The sequence below is a fragment of the Leuciscus leuciscus genome (genome assembly GCF_965113295.1).
Source record: "Leuciscus leuciscus genome assembly, chromosome: 3".
NCBI classification, from domain to species: Eukaryota; Metazoa; Chordata; class Actinopteri; order Cypriniformes; family Leuciscidae; genus Leuciscus; species Leuciscus leuciscus.
In genome coordinates this window covers 47937383-47945085 of record NC_138727.1, presented here as the reverse complement: position 1 = coordinate 47945085, position 7703 = coordinate 47937383, and the positions used below count along the sequence as shown (strand labels likewise).

General features: G+C 39.3%; 1 protein-coding gene across 2 annotated transcripts in view; it reads right to left on the bottom strand.

Moving 5' to 3' along the window:
* Window positions 1-7703, bottom strand: part of LOC309495750 (protocadherin Fat 4-like) — a 39271-nt gene that overhangs the window by 29141 nt on the left and 2427 nt on the right. The gene's annotated exons all lie outside the window — the stretch shown is intronic.

Here is a 7703-nt window from a genome sequence, read left to right as displayed (position 1 = left end):
TAGCAACTGAATTTAGGCTAAAAGTCTTGGCTCTGTTGTTAAGCTTTAATGTTATAGTAATGTGCAAGTAAGGGCTCCTATATAGTTTACAGCATTAGCAGATAATTAGTTTTATCCTTGCGAAACGTTTACTTGTAATTGAATTAATTTAAAGACAAGGACACAATTTGTTAATTAAATTATCTGTTTAAAAACAAAAACAATTTTAGCTTTCTAAACCCCCCACTCCACCTAAATGAACCGAACCGAACCGAACCGAGACGTCAAAACCGTGGGACGTACCGAACCGTCAGTTTTGTGTATCGTTACACCCCTACAGATAAGGCAACCCCCATTCTGTGGGATAGAAGCCATTTGAGGGTGGTCTCACCCCATCCCCCTTGTCACCTGGACAGAGGATAAAGGAAGGTGTTCTGGCTCTCTCTGGGGCTTCTTCTTCTTGGCTGGACGTGGAATTGACTAGGTGGTTTCTCTCGCTCTCTCTCTCTCTCTCTCTCCCTCTCTCTCTCTTTCTTTCCCTTTCTCTCTCTCTATCTCAGGTACAAGCTGGGTAAGATTATTTGGTGTAACCAATGTATAACAATGCACTAGATATTTGAATTGATTGGAATTGGTCTCTGATATCTGAAATATTAAATTACTACAATGTGATTATTTTAACAGATTTTGATATTGTTCCTTTAATGGTTAAAAGAAATAGTCAAACATTCGCTCACTTTTAGTGAGGCACAGATATTATTAAAACCTTTCATTTATGGAGTCAGATGAATTAACGAGTGAGTACATGATTAATGTATTGCAAATTTAACCAACAAATACTTTGCATGAGTGAGGACAGAACACGTGACAACCTTCCCCGTGTATTGGCGAACCGGCAGATTGGGCCAATATAGCGGGCCTTACAAAATGGTGACCTCGGACGTGATCTCAAAACAGATCAAAACAGTTTCACGAGAAATGTCCTTTTCAGCAAGTATTTGGGATTTTAAAATCAACAAGAGGTTTGAACATCTTCTCTTTCTTCCGCCGCGATGGTAAGTAAACTTTTTCTGCCCTTTATAGAAGTGTTGAAGAAATGTTTGCATTGTTTACGGGTCGGAATTAAAGCCCTTTGTTTAGAACGTGATGCGGTAGCTAGATGAAGAATGAAAACCCTTGTGCATTAGATTTTAAAGATCTCCTTATTTTGCCTAAGCAACAGGAAACGAAACAAGTGAGAATAACATCTTCCAAATAATTAATAACTCGATGAAGAGCTAAAAAAGTAAAGACTAAAAGTTTTAAAATCAGGCGCATGTTTTCCGGCCATTATCGAAACCAGCAACACGTGAAAAGAATGAGCAAACTAACAGAAAACAGAGAAAGAAAAATCTAAGTTTGTAAACGATCGGAAAACACGTGATCGGCAGATCGATGCATTGTTTATGAAAAGAACATTTTGGGAAAACAGGATGATATTATGTACAGGCTAAGACTCAAATATTAAGGCTATTGCTAAATGCTATTGGCTTGCTGTTTTCAATCAAAACGCTCAAGGCTATGCTAAATGCTAAAGCCATGCTGCGTCCAAGACTAATGCTAAATGCTAAAGCCATGCTGCGTCCAAGACTAATGCTAAATGCTGGCTGACTGGTAGGCCCAAAAGCCACATTGAAAACATTAATATCCTATACTAAACCTAAACTAATCTTGACAGACTCTATTTTAAACAAAAAGACAAGTCGATGCATTTGTTTAAAAGCAAGTTTGAGAAAAACAGGATGATGTGATACATATTCATGTTTGCAATGATTCTGTTTGGATTTTCAAATTTGAAGTTGTGCTTAACACATTGTGCACATAGAACACAATTTGGTTGTTTGTGCTACAACATGCACATAGGCTAATTTAAAGTTTATTGTTTAAACACAGGATTGCTTTACTGTAAGTGTAGTTGAAACACTTAGGCAAAGGTGATATAGATGTTGTATTCTATTGTTTTGCTGTGGGTGTATTTGGAACACTTAGGTAAAAGGGTTGTAGATGTTGTATTCTAGGCCATGTGTCCTGTGTTAACTGAAGTGAACGCGTGTGTCTGTGCTGAATTTGATGGCTATAATGTTATTCACAATGAATTTGAAAATCAGAAACAGCGAACGCATCTAATTTAATCCTGAAACAAAAAACCTTTTCATATTTAAGGCTTCAGAGAACGAAATATTGTTATGTTTGAATGTATTCTGAATTACTCTGAGATTTGTTTTTTCCAAAATAGATTAACGGATTCGTATATTCCACAAGATTGCGTCAGAGATTAACGACGGTTAATAGCTGATATCAGGAAGTGTGCGGGCTGCTTGGATGAGAGGATGGGTTAGTCCGACTAGGATCAGCTTTACGCTGGTTGATTAACCTAGCTTGGACGCTTCCGATGACTTCTGTTCTAATTGAATAGTTTTGGAAAACGGTTGAATTGAGTTCCTGAAGGGCATCCAAGAGGGCTACTGAATATATCTTTGATTGTTGCGCGTTGGGATTACGGCAACGTCCTAGATATTTAGCCATTGCCTCAGCTTCTGATCTTCGGGACTGACCACTTGTGTCGTGCATCCTTAGGAGAAGGACTGCAAAGCGATATAGTTTCCTTATCTATAAACGGAAAAATATAAAGTAAGAGTAAATAGAAGAATCAAACGTTATAATGGCCATTTAAAAAGACTAAATGAGAAGAAAAGGTATTTGAAACCTAGCAAAGGGAAAAAGAAAAACAGCGAATGTACATCTTATCAGCCCTGAGCCAAAAGGCCTTTTAATATTAAAATGTATTGACATGAGAACAAGTAGAGATTTGACCATGCGTTAAGTTGGTCCAGAGACCGAAAACAATATAATTTGACTTGTATTGTTAAAGAATATAATTATATTATAACTTGAATTATAATAAACATTATATTACACTCGCCGAGCAGGACAATAATTGGAGAAGTGTGACTTTCGTCATTAAAATTGAATTTCTGAAACAGAATTTCATTTGTGTGCTACCCAGTGCCAAAAAGGGGCGGAGTATGCCTTTATTTTTCACCGTTAGAAAACACGGCTAGGAGTTTGGCACAGGTAATAGCACGCTAAATAATCCTTGACTGGGGTGCACCAACTGAATTGAATCTGATAAGATAAGTACATTTACGAGGAGGGTGTGAAATGCTAAACAGCAGACAGAAGTACCACAGTTTTTTGCAGGTCAAAAAATATCGGCACAAATTAAAATGTGTGAATGCATTGCACATGCAGCAGACTGAAGGCTGAACTGAAAAAGCAGCTTCAAGTGTCACAACACACTGAGACAACAGCAACAATTCAGACGTGGTCAATGAAACTCGGTTTCATGTGACATCTGGAATTAAAATTGCTAACAAGTAAAAGAATTCTACACGTCTGAATTTAATGCTTTTGAAATATTGGAATTATCTGTGGTTCGCTCTCCTCTGTTTTCTGTCTCAGGCTTAGGCTACTTCTGCAAAATGGTGGAGCCCACCTGGAGCAAATCCATGACAGCGGAATTGTTCGAACATAACCTGAGACTCGGGAGATGGGTGAAAAGACATTATAAAAGGCCTTTTCACACGTCACACTATCACATTACTGCATAAATATGGCCTCCCAGTTTAGAACTGGATCGAAATTTGCAACACAATTGTTATAGATTAGATTCCACCCATCTCCTAGACATGAACACTGAACACACCCCTCCATCACTATACCCTCACAGCAACATCACCTGGGGTAGATGGTCTATCCAGGCTGAACACTGCACATCAGACGAAGATGTGTCATCTTCACACTAACAGATCCAGATAGCTTCACACACACAGGGTGGAGCTGATCTCAAGATCATGGTCTAACAGAGACACAGAGAATAGCATACGCTATTCACAACAAACTGCTAACTAATGTAACACACATGAACAACTGAATGGCTGCAGTCACAAATCAAGACAAATTCTAAGGCAGACCTGCCATTAAATTTCAAACTCTATGATTGTTGGTGGGAGTTGGAAGATCAGAGGGCCCCTGATTTCTCAACTTACCACTAATAACAGAAACATAATTAAAATGGATAAATACCAATTAAATCAAGTACAAAAATGTACAATTCAACTCTGTCATCGACTGTGACTCAATACACACACTCTCAAACACACTCTCTCACAGACACACACACACACACACACACCAACACACACACACACCAACACACACACACACACACACACACACACACACACACACACTCTCACAGACAAAAACACACTCTGACATTCAAAAAAAAAAAAAAATTCTCACACAAACACACAAAACCATTGATTGGTTTACACCGACCTCTTGATGCATTTCTGAAACCTATTTTGATTTCTGCATTTTTTTCCTTTGAGTAATTCAGAAAACATTTCTGAAACTTATTTTGATTTTAATTTTCTGAAACTTATTTTGATTTCTGCATTTTTTTCCTTTGAGTAATTCAGAAAAACATTTCTGAAACTTATTTTGATTTCAATTTCTGAAACTTATTTTGATTTCCTTTGAGTAATTAAAAAAAAAACATTTCTGAAACTTATCTGCATATTTGTATATTGTCCATTTTACTTGCAACAATGTATTTGGACATCAATTCAATTGAATCCCTATGTTTGGTTACACCAAAATTTAGCTGACACTCTTCGTGAGATGTTGTTTTAACCCAGCACTGGTTGTTTTGTTAGAATGCCATTTATTTAAATGTTTCTAGAAACAGGGTAAGAGCTTGTAAGATCTTCCTTTGTCCTTCCTTGACCCTCTATAGGAGTACTATTGACGTGGTAATTAAAAATCAGGTAATTAATGAGACCAAACGTACCACTCACAATTGCTGACATGAACATGGTATTTTACATTGAACATGACATGATTTTTCCTTATTGCATTATGCGTTCCTATGCATTTCCTTACGACTGTAAGTTATGTGCTCAATCGTGAAGCGGACATTTAAGATGCTTTTCAGGTGTCGCACACAAAGCCGTGTGGACCAAAGGAGAACCCCTTCATCCACTGAGGTCTGCCCAGACAACCGTACCGCTGGAGGTGACAGGATTGGTCAAGAAGGGTCAGATCATCATCGTGGAGAAGGTGCCAGGGAAGCGGAAGTTTCTCCATGAAGGAATGACACGTCAACTGAACAAGTCACAAAAGGTCCAGATTGACTCTATGAACTTTGCTCACGTCACAGGATTACAGGAAGAGAACCTGAACGCATTCATCCACCCGCTGGACTCAAGCTATACACCTGGTGAGAACAGGTGTTCTGCAGGTGAACACAGCCCACTGAGCTTATACAGATGGCAAATTTTGTGCTACATCTTCAAGGACTATAACAAACGTCTTACTGTGACCCCGTAAGTGTTCATCGGAATGTGACCCACGGGATCAAGGAGGGAAACTGTAAGACTGAAAATACTGGTTGAGGCCTGATCTATGGGACAAAAGGGCCTGGCTGGCTAATTAACATTTGAACTCACAGAAGCACATGAACTAACAACAAAGAACTCACACAAGAACATGGTTTAATGTGAATGTTTATCATTGACTGTTATGCTTTTGGTGTCATTTGAAATGTCTCAAAGTGAGTGGTACAGATATCTCATATCCAGATAGATAAAATAAAAGGAAATAAGGTTTATAGAAGTTCATAGGAAACCGGTTTAGAGATAATGCCAGATAAGGCAACCCCCATTCTGTGGGATAGAAGCCATTTGAGGGTGGTCTCACCCCATCCCCCTTGTCACCTGGACAGAGGATAAAGGAAGGTGTTCTGGCTCTCTCTGGGGCTTCTTCTTCTTGGCTGGACGTGGAATTGACTAGGTGGTTTCTCTCGCTCTCTCTCTCCCTCTCTCTCTCTTTCTTTCCCTTTCTCTCTCTCTATCTCAGGTACAAGCTGGGTAAGATTATTTGGTGTAACCAATGTATAACAATGCACTAGATATTTGAATTGATTGGAATTGGTCTCTGATATCTGAAATATTAAATTACTACAATGTGATTATTTTAACAGATTTTGATATTGTTCCTTTAATGGTTAAAAGAAATAGTCAAACATTCGCTCACTTTTAGTGAGGCACAGATATTATTAAAACCTTTCATTTATGGAGTCAGATGAATTAACGAGTGAGTACATGATTAATGTATTGCAAATTTAACCAACAAATACTTTGCATGAGTGCGGACAGAACACGTGACAACCTTCCCCGTGTATTGGCGAACCGGCAGATTGGGCCAATAAAGCGGGCCTTACAGTTGTCTCTCGCCATTGACTGCAGTGCATATTTTTTCCGAAATAAGGTTCCATGAGCCGGAAGCGGAGGGGAGGGACTGAGGCTGTCTATAGCCAATCGTTTCAATTATACCAGATGACGTATGTAGAGCGACAGAAATTCGACGAGGAAGAAGACGATGGGTCAGAGATTTATGTGTACGCGATGGCGTTCAGCGACTATTGCCGTTTGTGCAAGACAAACATGAGGGTAGAAGGTATGGATATAAACAAACTGCTTCGGTCTGTCGCATAGACGTCGTCATCGTCTTGCTGCTCCCTCCCCGTTCTGTGATTGGTCCCCTCGCTGAGGTGAAAATCTGGTCCATGGAATCCAGGCTGCCTAGCAGCATGAATAAAATGGCACTGCACTCAAGGCAGCATGGGGAAACCCAGGCTAGTTAACCGCATAGATATCCATATAAGGCTAGATGTCTTAAGGCGGAGTCTCGAACGGCATCACCGGCAATCTTGTCACAGGGAAGCTTTCTGGTGAGCTCTGTGGTATCTGAAGTAAGGTGAGTGATCAGCACGAACACAAATCCTCTTATCTCGCCGAAATCTTGACGGATTTACGAACGGTTTGGTTTCTTACAAAGGTTATTAACGTGGCTATAATTCCGAATGCTTGAACATTTATGTTATAATTATTCATATGTATGCAGTGTCATAACTACATCTCTGACGTTTATAACAAACCAAACCGTTTGAAAATCGGTAGAAAATGTAACAAGTTATGGTTATTTAAAAGTACATGCACCATTAAAACACAATGTTACGAGTGAGCGAGCTCCCTGTGGCAAGATGGCCGCCGTGTGCTGACGTCGACCTCCATTGGCCAGCAGTGCAGACGAGACATCTAGCCTTTATTATATGATATCTATGGTTAACCGCTGTAAGTTCTTGTAAACAGCGAGTGTAATTTACCATTATCTCCACCAAATGCAAAAACGGTTTCCGACGCAGCACAGGATGTAACTGGGCGGGCTGAGACAAAATGCAGAAGCGATCATGCATAGAGCCTATTGACAGCTGCTGTCAGACTCTAAAATGGAGAGTGACTGGAGTGACACAAGTAGCTTTGCAACAGAGCTGTCATTTTGTATGTTTATTTAATCACACGGGCAATATAATCATCACAGATGCACGCGATTACATTTGGAAATAGGCAAGCTTTGTTTCCAAATGCCCCAAAGATATCCTGTCAATTTGATAAACTTTTGTAAACCCAGCCAGTATAATCACAATGAACAATAAGTCACCTGTAGTCAAGTCACCTTTATTTATTTAGCGCTTTTTACAATGCAGATTGTTTCAAAGCAGCTTTATAATGATGAGAGGAAAATAATGCAACATATATAGACTGCAAATCGTCTAATTT